Here is a 15,432-nt window from a genome sequence, read left to right on the forward strand (position 1 = left end):
CTATAGTAGTACTTAACTCCACCAAGAAAAAACAATGAAGATATTGTCAATCAGTATATACTCTGAAATTAATGAGAAACACTGGGACTGCCAACGTCATTTCATTACACCTAAAGAAAAAAAAATCAGTGTCTTTTGTTAGAGTCCAGTCACTTCATTTTTTTCTGCATAGGTTGCCTTAGTACTTAAAAGCACTTTTGCCAACAAAAGAACATTTTTCTTGTAGATGTATTGATATAAAATACTCCCATACCTTCTGTAGCTCAAATCCCTAATATGAGCAATTGTAAATGTCTAGGGGAAGGAGGTCTGACAACACACACTGTTCTGCACTGTCAGATAGCCAGGTAAATAATCCAGTCATTCTGATAGGGGATTACTGGTTTAATACTAAAGTTTTCACCACTATTGACTGAAGTAGAATTTTTAGTTTGGCAAATCTTGGCACCATGTAGCAATTCACCATGGGATTTTGAACCAGAGTCTTGAATGGCCTTGAAGAGACCAGTATTGAAGCCCTGTGCAATAAAATTCAATTTAAGATAATTTATTTATCCATGTTAATGTAGTTCCTTGATTAGCAATACATCATAATTTCAGAAACTGAAACAGGAGCATTCCTAATTATATGGAGGGGATTGTAGCTCAAAGCATGTAAAATAGTATTTTTATGGAAAGGTTTTCTATATTAATTAGTGCAAATGGTCCCATCATAGGTAAACTATATTTCAAAGTTATCAACATTCAGAAAGTAAACAAACTGCTTCAAAGTATCTAAGATATCTTCTCAGAACACCCAGCAATCATCTTCTTTTCTAAAGTGTGATATAATTAAGATAACTGTCAACCTCCCGATCAACTGTATAAACCATTGCATGTGTGTGTGTGTGTGTGTGTGTGTGTGTGTGTGTGTGTGTGTGTGTGTGTGTGTGTGTGTGTGTGTGAGTGTGTAAATATAAACATACACATCTGTAAAAGTGGCACCCATGGAAGTCCCCTAACTTGGAGATAATATTGCTGGCCTTAATAAAAAATATATTTTTCAAGTACAAGTTTAAGTAGCCCAAAAACAAAACACAAAAAAGGGTAAGTAGAGTTTAAGTTGGAAAACAGCAAAATTTATGGCAAAAGGATTGTTAAAGAAAGCAGGTGCATGTATTGAACCCACAAGCATCTTCTTCTTCTTCTTTCGGCTGCTCCTGTTAGGGGTCGCCACAGCAGATCAACTGTTTCCATTTCTTCCTGTCCTGTGCATCTTGCCCTGTCACATCAACCACCTGCATGTCCTCTCTCACCACATCCATAAACCTTATCTTAGGCCTTCCTCTTTTCCTGTTACCTGGCAGCTTCATCCTTAGCATCTTTTTCCCAATATATCTTGCATCCCTCCTCAGCACATGTCCAGACCAATGTAATCTTGCCTCTCTGGCTTTGTCTCCAAACCTTCCAACCTGGGCTGACCCTCTAATATACTTATTCCTAATCCTGTCCATCCTTGTCACACCCAGTGCAAATCTTAACATCTTCAACTCTGCCACGTCAAGCTCTGACTCCTGCCTTTTTGTCAATGCCACTGTCTCCAACCCATATAACATAGCTGGTCTCCCTACCCTCTTGTAGACCTTCCCTTTCACTCTTACTGGTACTAGTCTGTCACAAATCACTCCTGACACCCTCCTCCACCCACTCCATCCTGCCTGTACTCTCTTTTTCACCTCTCTTTCACACTCACCATTACTCTGAACTGTTGATCCCAAGTACTAAAACTCATCCACCTTCACCACCTCTACTCCCTGCATCCTCAGCATTCCTCTATTCTCCCTCTCATTCACACACATATATTCTGTCTTAGTCCTGCTGACATTCATTCCTCTTCTCTCTAGAGCATATATCCACCTCTCCAGGGTCTCCTCCACCTGTTCCCTACTCTCACTACAGATCACAATGACATCTGCAAACAACATAGTCCACGGGGACTCCTGTCTGATCTTGTCTGTCATCCTCACAAGCATACATTTTTTTTTACTTTAAAAGCTATGTGACTTGCCTGTTGAGCTACTTTTCTAGTGTGCCTTCCTAAATTCCTCTTTAGGGTGCCATGTGTACTACAAAAAGTTTAATACAGTCACAAAGGCGCATACATATTTCCTAAGTAGAAGGTTGTTTTGCAGTGTCACAATGAATGTTTAAAATCACTTGTATAATCTCACTACTGATACTTGTAGGATGTTAAATCATCTGCAGTCTAATATTATATTATTGACTTTTCTGGTTACCAATGCAATATCAATTATAATGTGGATATTCAGTTACTTCCCAATTCATTATGGGAAAAGAGAAACACAACATTCAGTACTGACAAACCTAATACAATTATAAATATTGTTAACAGCCACATATTGAGTAACTGTCTAAATTCAACAGAAATACATTATGAGGTCTTACATATACCACAATCGTATTCTCCTCCTGGCTCGCTATACTCCGCATTCCTGCATAAAGTTCCTCTAATTTACTAATGGAATATACACTACTAGTTGCCATAACACATTGTATAACACTGTATATACTACTGTTACGGGTCTTGTACTGATTTGTATTTTATCGCATTTAAGTTTTTGACCTTTGATGTTTTGTATTACTCCATTTATGACCATGTTCTTCTTTATTCTTATATGGTGTGTCTGTGTACTAACTAGAGCTTTTCTCCATCTTGTATTGATTTGTATTTAATTACATTTAAACTTATGACCTTTATGTCTTGTATTACTATATCTAATTACTAACTGGAACTTTTCCCCCTGGGCCTCCTCTGAAAAAGGAAATGTGTCCAGTCAGACCTTCCCAGTAAACAAATGTAAATTAAGTAAATAAATAAATAAACTGTAATAATATTTATTATTGTGATTGGAAACATGCTACAGTCAGAATACACAGTAATAAGAAGTTATGTATTAACCATAACCTTCTATGTTTGTTGTCCATCTCACCTATATTCTTGTTGGTTGAGTTTGGAGCTATTCTCGGCTCCGACTTAGCAGAATACTAAAGTTCAAGAGCTTCCACTGGCTCAAGGCTAACCCCCTATCCCATGATGCTCTGGGCCAAATCCCCAGGTCTTGCTTGCAAGTGAAAGACAATCACAGCAATTTGTATATATATATATATATATATATATATATATATATATATATATATATATATATATGTATATATATATATATATATATATATATATATATACAAAAAGATATATATATATATATATATATATATATATATATATGGTTCTACCTCAGTTAGACGACACGCCGGAACATTGACACGGAAATCGCGAGCCCCAGAAGATCGACAGTTCAGAAGACCGACACGACGGGCCCCAGAAGATCGACAGTTCAGAAGACCGACCCGACGGATGAAAGCACTGACGCCGAGGATGCCGACATGGGAAAAGGCTGTGTAAGTATGCGGTAGTGACGGACGTTAGGGTGCGAGTAAGGTAAGTGTGGATATTGACGGTCTGTGGGGATAGGGGTGGGTTAAGTGAGTTAGGGTTAGGGAGCGGGTCAGGTAAGTGTGCGGTAGTGATTGTGTTTGGGTTAGGGGCGGGATAAGTGAGTTAGGGTTAAGGAGTGGGTCAGGTAAGTGTGCGGTAGTGATTGTGTTTGGGTTAGGGCGGATAAGTGAGTTAGGGTTAGGAGCCGGTCAGGTAAGTGTCTTAGTGACGGACCTTAGGGTTAGGGTTTGGGTTAGGGTTGTAGGTAGTTGTGTATGTGAGGTTTAGTGTGGGTTTGTAGGGATTTTGGTGTGCTTGTGTTGTGTATGTGGTTTTTGGACGGGGAATGTGTTTTGTTTGTTGATTGTTGTGATTGTGGTGTGTGCAGTGTATGAGGTTTCGTGTTTGTGTACCATCGGTTATTTCGTTGTTGGGCATGTGGGGTTTCATGTTTTTGTACTGTCGGTTATGTGGTTTCGGTGATTGCGTTGTCGGTGTTTTGGGGTTTCGTTTATGTCAGGTAGAACCATATATATATATATATATATATATATATATATATATATATATATATATATATACATACATCGAAATACCTTATAAGGACAGGAACAGAGACTCCAAACCATCAAAAAACTATGTGCATAGTATACAGTTATCCACCAGTTCTTCCAGGAATACAGGATGGGGGAAGGAGGTTGGGATGCAAGAATATAGGCAAAATGGATAACAAACATAGAATGTTATGGTGAGTACATAACTTCTTAATGTTATGTTGTCCTATCTCACCATAATTCTTGCTGGTTAGGACAGCATCCCTAGCACCTTTATCCTAGGGTAGCTCAGTAAAAAAGACTGTTTAATACAGTGGATCCAAAGGAGGACCTGTTCCGGGAGGCCACATCTACTTTGTAATGAGTGATAAAGGTATGAGGTCTCACCCAAGTTGTTGCTGCACAGATAGAATCAATAGGAATTGTTAGTTACTCCTTGAAGGCTTTGTGTAGCCAAGGCGCTAGAGAAGAGTATCTACAGAGAATAAACTGCTTTGGTGAACTGGCTGTTGTCTTATTTGGATTTAGCTGCTTATCCTGTGGAGCTGAAGAGCTTTTGTTGTGAGAATCAATAGGAAGTCTAGCTTGAAAGGCAGAGGATGTTGAGGCTGCTCTACTGGAATGTCCTCTTACCTTCCCTGGTAGATGCTTACCCTGCTTATTGTAGCAGAAAGAAATGCAATCAGTAAACCACTTGGATAAAGTTACCTTGGAAAGTGACAATCCTTTCTTTTTGTCTGAAAAGGACACAAAAAGCTGGTTGGATTTCCTGAAATATTTTGTCCTGTGCAGGTAAAATCGTAATTGTCTATGAACATCCAGCTGGTGCAGCTTATATTCTGCTTTGCCACTGTAGTTCGGAACAAAGACTGGCAATTCAATGGATAGGTTCAAATTATTCTCTGAACAGACTTTGGGAAGGAACAAGGGATTAGTTCTCAAGGAGACCCTATCCTGTGAAAACTGATATACGGAGGATGGCTAGAGAGAGCTTGTAACTCCGATACCCGTCTGGAAGAGGTTATGGCTACTAAAAAGAGAGTTTTCCAAGACAAAAATTTCAAATCACAAGATGATGCAGGCTCAAAGGGTGGTAAAATTAGCAAAGTTAGCATGACATTTAGATCCCAAGGGACTGGGTGATCTCTGATTGGGGATCTGAGTAAGAAGATACCTTTGAGGAAGGTCTTACATAACCTATGAGACATAATCAGGACTCCCATTTCTCTAGTATGAAAATTAGAGATAGCTGCCAGTTGACCCTAATGGTAGCTGCGGCAGCTCCTTCTTCAAACAGTTCAGGAGCTCTGCCTAATATAGATTGGAATCTTGTTCCAGAGCATGGGAAGTCTCTGGGACAGGAATCTATTCCCTCCAGCACATTCTATTTATTGTTGTGGTGAAGTTTAGATCCCTGGAGCATGTGGCTCGAGGGGATATGGTTTTCTTTAGGTGGAGCATGTCCATCAATTGTGGGTTGGACATGGCCTTGTATATCAGGCAGAGATCACCTCTGAGTAGGTGGTATGCAACCGAGTACAGCTGGAGTTTCTTCAGTCGAGCGGCATAGGGCATCTGCTTGAGGCCAGTGATCCTCTTGGTGAGGTACTTCTGTGGTCTTTCCAGTTATTGCAGGTGTCTTGTGAGGTATATCCCGAATGGGGCATTTTACTCTATGATGGGTCTGATGAGTGATGTGTAGAGGGGCCCAATAACCTCTTTCAATCTGGATGCAATCCCTTTTGTGATTAATTGGGCCACATAGAAGGATTTTCTATCCAGTTTGGAAATGTGATTATTAAAGGAGAGGTTATTATCTACTTGGGTCCCCAGATCCCTTATTACGTCTTCCGTATTTAGGGGACTATCACCTATGTGGTAGTTTGTGGGTACTTTGTTTTTTCCAAAGGGGATGACTATGCACTTTTTGGCTTTTAGCTTGAGGCCATAGTTTTGACACCAGGTATCTGTTTCAGTAAGACCCTTTTGGAGGATGTCTGTGTCAGCCGTAGTGTCAATTATAGCCCCTAGTTTGCAGTCATCTGTGAACTTGGTCAGCCACAGTCCTCCTGTGCTTGCCTGTTCCTCTGAGAAGTATATGGTGAACAGGAGGGGTCCTAGGACTGAGCCCTGGGGAATGCCACTTGTAACTGGTTTAGAGTCAGATCTAGCTCCCACAACTCTTACCATGTGGGTTCTGTCCATGAGCCAGTTGGCAAACCATCTCATGATGTAGGGGTTTATGTTAAGGCTGGTGAGCTTGTCTGTAATACCTGAGTGGTGAATGGTGTTGAAGACCTCTGTGAGGTCTAGGTAGGCTGTGTGGACCACCTTTCCCTCGTCTATAGCCTTGGTAACTGTCTCAAAGAAGTCCACCAGGTTTAGGAGACATGATCTGCCCTTAACAAAGCCGAACTGGGTAGGGTCCAGTGTTTGGAGGTTCCCAATGTCTCTGTTAATGAGATCCATGATGATGCACTCCATAACTTTGCAGACCAAGCTAGTCAGGCGTATAGGGCGATAGTTCCCGGTGTCGGTTGTAGCTCCACCTTTATAGAGCAGAATAACCGTTGCTGTGCACCAATCTGTGGGCAAGTAGCCTGTGGAGAGGCTGAGTTTAAACAGTGTGTTTAGGTGAGGGGTTAGTTCATCTTTGAGCTCGTGTAGGATGCAGACTAGGACACCGTCCAGTCCCGTTGATGCTGTGATTTTGGCTTTGGAGGGCTGTTTTAACCTGAGTGCCTGTGATTTCAGGGGCACTACATTCTTCTGGTATAGTTATGGGCCCTTTTGGGGGTGAGAGGGGGGTGAAGTTTGCACTGAACCTGTCTGCCAGGATGTTGGCTATATTGGTCAGTTCAGTGTATTTTGTGCCATTCTGCACTAACTTCAAGCAGATCTGAGAATTGCCACTTAGATTCTTGACATAGCTAAAAAATGCCTTGTGGTTATCTTTGGAGTCCATGGCAATTCTTCTTTCAAAGTTAGCCTTGAATGATTTTATGAGGGAATGCAGTTTCTTGCTGATACTGATCAAGGATGTCTTCTTTTCTTGGGATTTTACTCTTGTCTGTACTAGTTTCCTCCTTCTATTGTATAGCTTGTTTATGGCAGGGGTCCACCAGACTGGTTTTCTTTTCTTGGAGGAGTGAGTCTTGGTTTTGTTTGGGATAGCATGATCCATGCATTCTTGTAGGTGCCCATAGAGTGCATTAGTAAAGGATTTTGCAGCTTGGACAGCATTATCCTTTAGCATGGGGGCTTTGAAGCTTTCCACCTCGGTCTTAAATAACGTGAAGTTTGCTTTTGAAAAGATTTTCACTGTGGTTTCTTTGACTGGAGGAGGTGGCAGAATGTGGATATCCAGAGTGATTAGTTTATGGTCAGATCTAACCAGCGAGGGGTTGACCTCCAGTGTGGAACACGGTCGCCCATGTTGGTGATGACCAGGTCCAATATGCTGTCACCTCTGGTGGGGGTGTTGACCAGTTGATCCAGGGCATTTGAGTTTATAAATTCTAGGAAATGTTGGGCAAGGGAGTTTGTACTTGAGTAGTTCTCCCAGTTAATGATTGGGTAATTGAAATCACCCAATATCAGGGTGTTTGATAGGACCTTTATGTTTCCCAGTGTTTCCAGGAATGCATAGTGGGGGTCCTGGGACATGGTGGGTGATCTGTAGCAAGCTATAATTTGAATAGCAGTTTTGCCTGTTGTTAGTTGCACGTGGATGATCTCTGAAGCATCATGCTATGCCACTAACCTGGAGGTGTGGGTATCCTTGATGAATATGGATAATCCCCCACCTTTTTTATTTCGGTCCAGGTTATGTGGCCGAAATGTATGATATGAGTTGTAGCCTGGTATTGCTGGGGTGCTCTCTGGATCCTTAAACCAGGTTTCTGTTACTGCACATATATCAATTTTCTCCATACTGAGGAGTGCCTTGAGTGCATGCATTTTGAGGTTTAGACCTCTGGCATTGAGTAGCATTACCCTCAGTTTTTTGTTACTTGTGCTGTTTACAGTGGCAGGTTTGTCTTTTGAGCATTGCCTAAAAAAGGCATTATGGGGGTGGCAAGAGCCTTGGCTGGTATTCAAAAGCCTAAGGGTGACAGGTGCAAGTCATCTCTAGCAAAGCAGGGTGGCTTGCTGAGCATGTCATCCCAGGTTGACAGACACTGGATCCCCTTTGAATGACACCAGAAGCTTAGCCAATTGTTGAAATTGATAATTTTTTTCTCTATACCGTGGTATCATTCTTGGTGAGGGCAGAATCTACTCAGGGTCAGTGTCATACCGGCCTGGGCTACATGATCAGAGAGCTCCTCCATGTCTCTTTTCATGTAGTCAAGTGAGGTACGGCTCAGGTCATTTACACCAACATGGACAATGACAGAGTCAGATTTGTACTTGTTCTGGAGTGACCTGAGTGCTTGTGTTATGTGGTGGATCCTGGCACCCGACAGGCAGCTAACAGTAACCTTCTTCTTGTTCAGCCTAGTGAGTGGGATGTCAGTGTGCCTGACTATAGAGTCACTTATTACTAGTGTGTTGGGTATGTTATTTTGCCTTAAGAGCTGTGATTGTGTGGCGCACTGGTTTTGTGAAGTATGTGTTTCATGGTTTGTGTTGGGGGGTGGAAGTTCCTTGGATGTCTGCTTTGGACGTCTCTGTTGCTTTTGCAAATTTTTATTTAGAGCCTCTGAGTATGTTTTCATGTATTTATGTGTGTTTTTTCCTGGTGTTGGTTTCATAGGTCTATGTGAGACTGGTGTTGTGATGCAAGTAATTCCCTTCTCCTCTTGACTGCCTGGTCCAGTCTTGGGTTAAGAGAGCTTAGCCTCCAGTTTGGCTGTATAATTACATCTCTCACATGTATTAGTGTTTGGTGGAATGAGGAGAGGGATGCCTGTGTACATGAGGCAATTGTAACATTGCCTCAAAATGCCCAGATTCACCAGTTGGACCGGAGAGTACACCTGAACCTGCCCTTTGGACATGCCTGGATAGGTACAGTGAACTGTTTTACTGATTGGCTGGTAAGGTCAAATAGAGAGCCTTGTCCTTCTCTACAGTATAGGGGGCTCAAGTGCTAAGGTTTATTAGTGCTTCCTATGAGTTTTGAGCAAGTATCAGGATGAGAAGTGAATTGTTTGAGTGCTTAAGTTCAAAGTTTCTCTAGTTCCAATGGAAAATTGAAGAGAAGACTTTGTGGAGCCGGGAATAGTTATACCCTAGCTAACCACCGCACAAATGCGGGTTTTATAGCAGAAAATGAAAGAGATAAAAATTAGCCCAAAATGGCCAATAAACTACTACTTAATGGGCTGAAACCACTCCTTCAGGGACAGATAGGCTGCTCAAAGCTCCCTTTCTCACAGTGAACAGAGAAACTTCCTTCTATCCAAATAAGGTATGGGCAAACGCAGAAACTTGTAACACATCCCTGAATTCATCACTAACCTGAAAACTGAACTACACTAGCATAGAAAGGTAGGAAAACAAGTATATATATATATATATATATATATATTTTTTTTTTTTTTTCTTTTCAGAAAATACAGCAGATACAATTAAAAAAACACTTTAAATGCACATAAATGGCTATCACACTTGTGTGTGTAGCCTACAAGAGTTAAGCAGGTAATTTAAACACAAAATTACTTTGTTAAAGTGCAGGAAGTAAAATGAGTACAATATGTAGCTGAAAATTCTTCTTTTGGCTTTTTCCAGTTAGGGGTCGCCACAGCAGATCACCTGTCTACTCATCATTGGCAGTGGAGTTTTACAGTGTCAAGTTGCCAGCCTGGTGCTCAACCTTCTGCAGAAGGCACATACATGCATGCACTCACACCTAGGGCAAATTTAGAGTGTCCAACCGCTTACAGCATGTCTTTGGAATGTGAGAGGAAATGGGAACACCCGGAGGAAATCCACATGACCACAGGGAGGACATGCAGACACTGCACAGAAGGCACCCCAGCCGAGAATCAAACCAGAGACCCTCTTGCTGTGAGGTGACAATGCTAACCGCTGCACCACCGTGGCTGCCCATGATATGTAGCTGAAACAAGCTTTTTAAATCACAGAAACTCAAGAAAATCAGCATTTTAGGTGGAATTAGCTAAAGGCAGCAAGAAAATGCAGAACAATGATACTTAATCACGCCAAAGTCTCTCTTTTGTCTCTCTACTGCTGTAGAACTCTGCAGGGCACCAGGCAGGAGCTTGCTGAGCTGTATGCTCCTTGCAAATGCGGGTTTTATACAGGGAAATGAAAGAGATAGAAATTAGCCCAAAATGGCCAATAAACTACTAATTTCCGGGCTGAAAGCACTCCTCCAGGGACAGATAGGCTGCTCAAAGCTCCCTCTCTCACAGTGAACAAAGAAACTTCCTTCTATCCAAGTAAGGTATGGGCAAACACAGAAACTTGTAACACAGCCCTGAATTCAGCACTAAACTAAAAACAGGACTTTACTAGCTTAGAAAGGTGGGAAAACAAGTATATATTTTTTGTTTTTTTTTTTTCAGACAATAAAGCAGATACAATCAAAAACACTTTAAATGCACAGAAATGGCTATCACAATTGCGTGTGTAGCCTACAACAGTTAAACAGGTAATTTAAACACAAAAACGACTTTGTTAAAGTGCAGGCAGTAAAATAAGTACACTATGTAGCTGAAACAAGCATTTTAAATCACAGAAGCTCTAGAAAATGGGTGTTTTAGGCAGAATTAGCTAAAGGCAGCAAGAGAATGCAGAAAAATGATAATCACTCCAAAGTCTCTCTTTTGTGTCTCTGCTGCTGTAGAACTCTGCAGGGCACCAGGCAGGAGCTTGCTGAGCTGTATACTAGAGCAAAAAACTTGCAAATGCGGGTTTTATAGCAGGGAAATGAAAGAGATAGAAATTAGCCCAAAATGGCCAAAAAACTACTAATTTCTGGACTGAAACCACTCCTCCAGGGACAGATAGGCTGCTCAAAGCTCCCTCTCTCACAGTGTGCAGAGAAACTTCCTTCTATCTAAGTAAGGTATGGCCAAACACAGAACCTTGTAACACAGCCCTGTATTCCGCACTAATCTGAAAACTGGACTATACTAGCTTAGAAAGGTGGGAAACAAGTATTTTTTTTTTGTTTTTTCAGAAAATAAAGCAGATACAATCAAAAAACACTTTAAATGCACATAAATGGCTATCACAATTGAGTGTGTAGCCTACAACAGTTAAACTGGTAATTTAAACAGAAAAACAATTTTATTAAAGTGCACACACTAAAATAAGTGCAATATGTAGCTAGGCTCACCCAGACTCTGCTACACCTTGCTGTGAGGGAAAGGTTGGATTGCTTTTTATTTGTTGTATTTTGTATTGGTTTATTACCTTTTTATATTTCGAGTGCTGTGATTTGTTTTCTTTACCGTGTGTTTTGCTTGTGTTCTGCTTTTAACTGCATATTAAAACTTCAAAAGACACCACAACTCTGTTTCTTGTGAGTCAGGCAGAAATCCCCCCCCCCCCCGTCACTGTTGTGTTCTTAAATACCACTGTCTTTCTAGCTGCCTGCCTCTTATGTTAATTTGACCATATATCTTATTTCTTCTCTGCTTTCACTGGCTAGTGTGAGTAAGCACAAAATTATCATTTTGTGAAATCACTTCCCTTCAACTATTTAAATTTACTGGCTATTCTACTGTATTCCATAGTACCGGAATACAAAAGTGATCACCCCCTTTCAATCTATCTTGCTTTTTTAAAAATAGCGACTCTCCATAAAACGTAACTTTTTCGACAGGTAAAACTTAAATTACCTGCTTTCACATCTAACTTCTCTAGTGGACACTACAGTGTTTAGGATAAACCATTTTTTCATCTTACCTTTAAGCATTCCTGTGACTATCACTTGCTCTAATACCTGCTGGAAAGCACTAGGAAGCCTTAAACTGATACAAGCACTCAACTCTCCTTATTAATAAGGAGAAATTAATCATAGGCACTAAACAGCCTATAATTGCAAAGTACCTTGCTAAGGTAAGGGAAAACAGCTCATGTACTTTAAAAAAAAAAAAAAGCACCAAACCAGGCATGTCCAAGGGTCAGCTGTTGATTTCTCCTGTCCACCTGGTGAATCTGGGCATACTGGGGCAATGCAGCAATTGCCTCATATACACAGACAACCCTCTCCTCCTACCACCCAACACTACAAGCTGTGAGAGATGCACTTACATAGCCAAACTGGAAGCAATGCTCTCTCCACCCAAGATTGTGCTAGACAGTCAAGAGGAGAAGGTTAACACCCACACTACACCTCAAGCAACACATAGCCCTTCTAAACTCACACCACCAACACCCACACATAGCAACACTAAATCCACATATGCGGAGGCCCTTAACTGTAACCTGGTCAAGCAACAAGGACCTCCGAAGCTGAAATACAAACAAACACAAATCACAACCAAAGTGTCACATAGCTCACAACACCAGTGTGCCACCCAGTAACAGCCCCTAAGGCAAGACTATGTACCTAACACTTTAGTCATAGGTGACTCTATAGTCAGGCACACTGATGTCCCACTCACCAGGCTGAACAAGGAGGAAATTACAGTGAGTTGCCTGTCGGGTGCCAGGATCCACCACATAACTCATGCACTCATGTCACTCCACAACAAGTACAAATATGACTTTGTCATTGTCCATGTTGGAGTGAATGACTTGAGATGTACCTCCCTGGACTACATGAAAAGAGATATGGAAGAGCTCTCAGATCATGTGGCCCAGGCAGGTATGACCCTAGCCTTGAGTAGCATCCTGCCTTCTCCCAGAATTATACCACAATATAAGGACAAAATGATTGACTTCAACAATTGGCTAAGCTTCTGGTGTCATTCAAAGGGGATCCAGTATCTGTCTGCCTGGGACGACATGATCGACAGACCACAATGTTTTGCCAGAGATGGTCTGCACCTGTCGCCCCTGGGATTCAGGTTATTGGCTAAGGCTCTTGCCACCCCTATAGTGTCTTTTTTTAGGCAAAGTTCAAAGGACAAAACCACCACTGTAACAGGTACAAGCATGCAAAATCTGAAGGTAATGCTACTCAATGTAGAAGTCTAAACCTCAAAATGCACTCTCTCGAGGCACTCCTAAAAATGGAGAACATCGATATCTGTGCAGTAACTGAGACCTGGTTCAAGGCTCCAGAGAGCACCCCTGCAGTACCAGGCTACAACTCTTACCACACTTTTTGGCTACCAAACCAGGATGGAATCACTAAAGGTGGAGGAGTGTCCATATTTACCAAGGATATTCACACCACCAGGTTAGTTGCCCAACACAATGCATCTGAAATTATCCAGGTGCAACTAACACTAGGTAAGACTGCAATCCAAATTGTAGCTTGCTACAGATCCCCCACCATGCCCCAAGATTCTCAGTACACCTTTCTAAACATACTGGAAAATATTAATATACAACCAAACACCCTAATACTGGGTGATTTCAACTACCCTGCCATTAACTGGGAAAAATACTCATGCACCAACACCTTTACCCAATGGTTCTTGGAATTCATAAATTCCAATGCCCTGGATCAACTAATCCATAGTCCCATCAGGGGCTCCAATATCCTAGACCTGGTCATTACCAACATGGGAAATCGATGCTTCACACCTATGGTCACCCCCTTGTTGGTCAGGTCAGACCATAACCTAATCACCCTTAACATCCACATCCCACCCCCATCCCCAGTAAGGAAACCTCCATAAAAAACATGTCCGAGGCCAACTTCATGCTACTCAAGTCAGAAGTTACAAACTTCATGACACCCATGCAGATGGGAAATGAAAGTTTGACTGCTGATTCCTATACTAAGGCACTGTACGAGCACATCCACTCATGCATGAATCGTGCCATTCCAAATAGAACCAAGATGCTCTCCTCCAAAATAAAGAAGTCAATCTGGTGGTCCCCTGCCATAAACAAACTTTACAACAAAAGGAAAAAACTGTTGCAGAAAAGAGAAAAATCCCAGGATGCAAAAAACTCCCTTATAAGCCTCAGTAAGAAGTTGAGATCCCTCATAAAATCCTCCAAAGCTAGTTATGAAAATAAAATTGCCAAATATTCCAAAGACAACTACAAGGCATTCTATAACTATGTCAAGAATCTAAATGGCAATGCTCAGATCTGCTCTGAGCTACAACAGAATGGCATTAAATATACTGATCCCAAGGATATAGCCAGTATCCTGGAAGATTGATTCAGTACCAACTTCACCCCCCTCTCACCCCCTAAATGGCCCATCTCAATACTGGAAGATTGCCAAATTCTGGTAATAATGGCCACACAAGTAAAAAACGCACTCTCCAAAGCTAAGAATACAGCATCCATGGGACCAGATGACATCCTGGGCTGTGTAGTACATGAACTACAAAATGAACTGGCACCTCACCTAAGTGTCATGTTTAATCATACCCTCACCTCAGGCTTCATGCCCACTGAGTGGCGCACAGCTACAGTTATCGCACTCCACAAGGGGGGATCTACCTTGGATCCCGGGAACTACTGCCCCAACAGTCTGATGAGACTGATCTGCAAGGCCATGGAATGTATTATCATGGAACTTATAAACAAAGACATTGGCAACCTTAAAACACTGGACCCCACCCAATTTGGGTTCATGAAGGGCCGATCTTGTCTTCTGAACCTTATTGACTTCTTTGAATCAGTCTCCAGAGCCATGGATGAGGGTGAAGCAGTCCACACAGCCTATCTGGAACTCACCAAGGCCTTTGACACCATCCCCCACTCTGGAATCATAGATAAACTTACTAAGCTGGGCATTAATCCATACATCACTCGATGGGTTGCCAACTGGCTTACTAACAGAACCCAGACTGTAAAAGTAGCTGACTCCAAATCCAGCTCCAGACAAGTGACAGGTGGAGTACCTCAGGGTTTAATCCTGGGACCGCTCTTATTTGGCATCTACTTCTCTGAAGTACAGGCCAACACTAAGGGACTCTGGCTAACAAAGTACACAGATGACTGCAAACTGGGAGCCATTATTGAATCCCCAAATGATGTGGATACTCTACAAAAGGGCCTTACAGAAACATATGCTTGGTGCCAGAGCCATGGCCTCAAGCTCAATGCCAAGAAATGTATAGTTATACCCTTTGGGAAAAAACATGTACCCATGAATTATCACATAGGTGGCAGTACACTAAACACCGAAAGTATGATAAGAGACTTAGGGATACAAGTGGACAGTGGTCTCACCTTCAATAACCACATCGCCACAACAGTCAGGAAATCCTTCTATGTGGCACACCTCATCACTAAGGGCTTTTCATCCAGAAAAAAGGAGGTCATTGT

This window comes from Protopterus annectens, chromosome 1.part0 (assembly GCF_019279795.1).
Source record: "Protopterus annectens isolate FY-2018-M chromosome 1.part0, PAN1.0, whole genome shotgun sequence".
In the NCBI taxonomy this organism is placed as follows: domain Eukaryota; kingdom Metazoa; phylum Chordata; order Ceratodontiformes; family Protopteridae; genus Protopterus; species Protopterus annectens.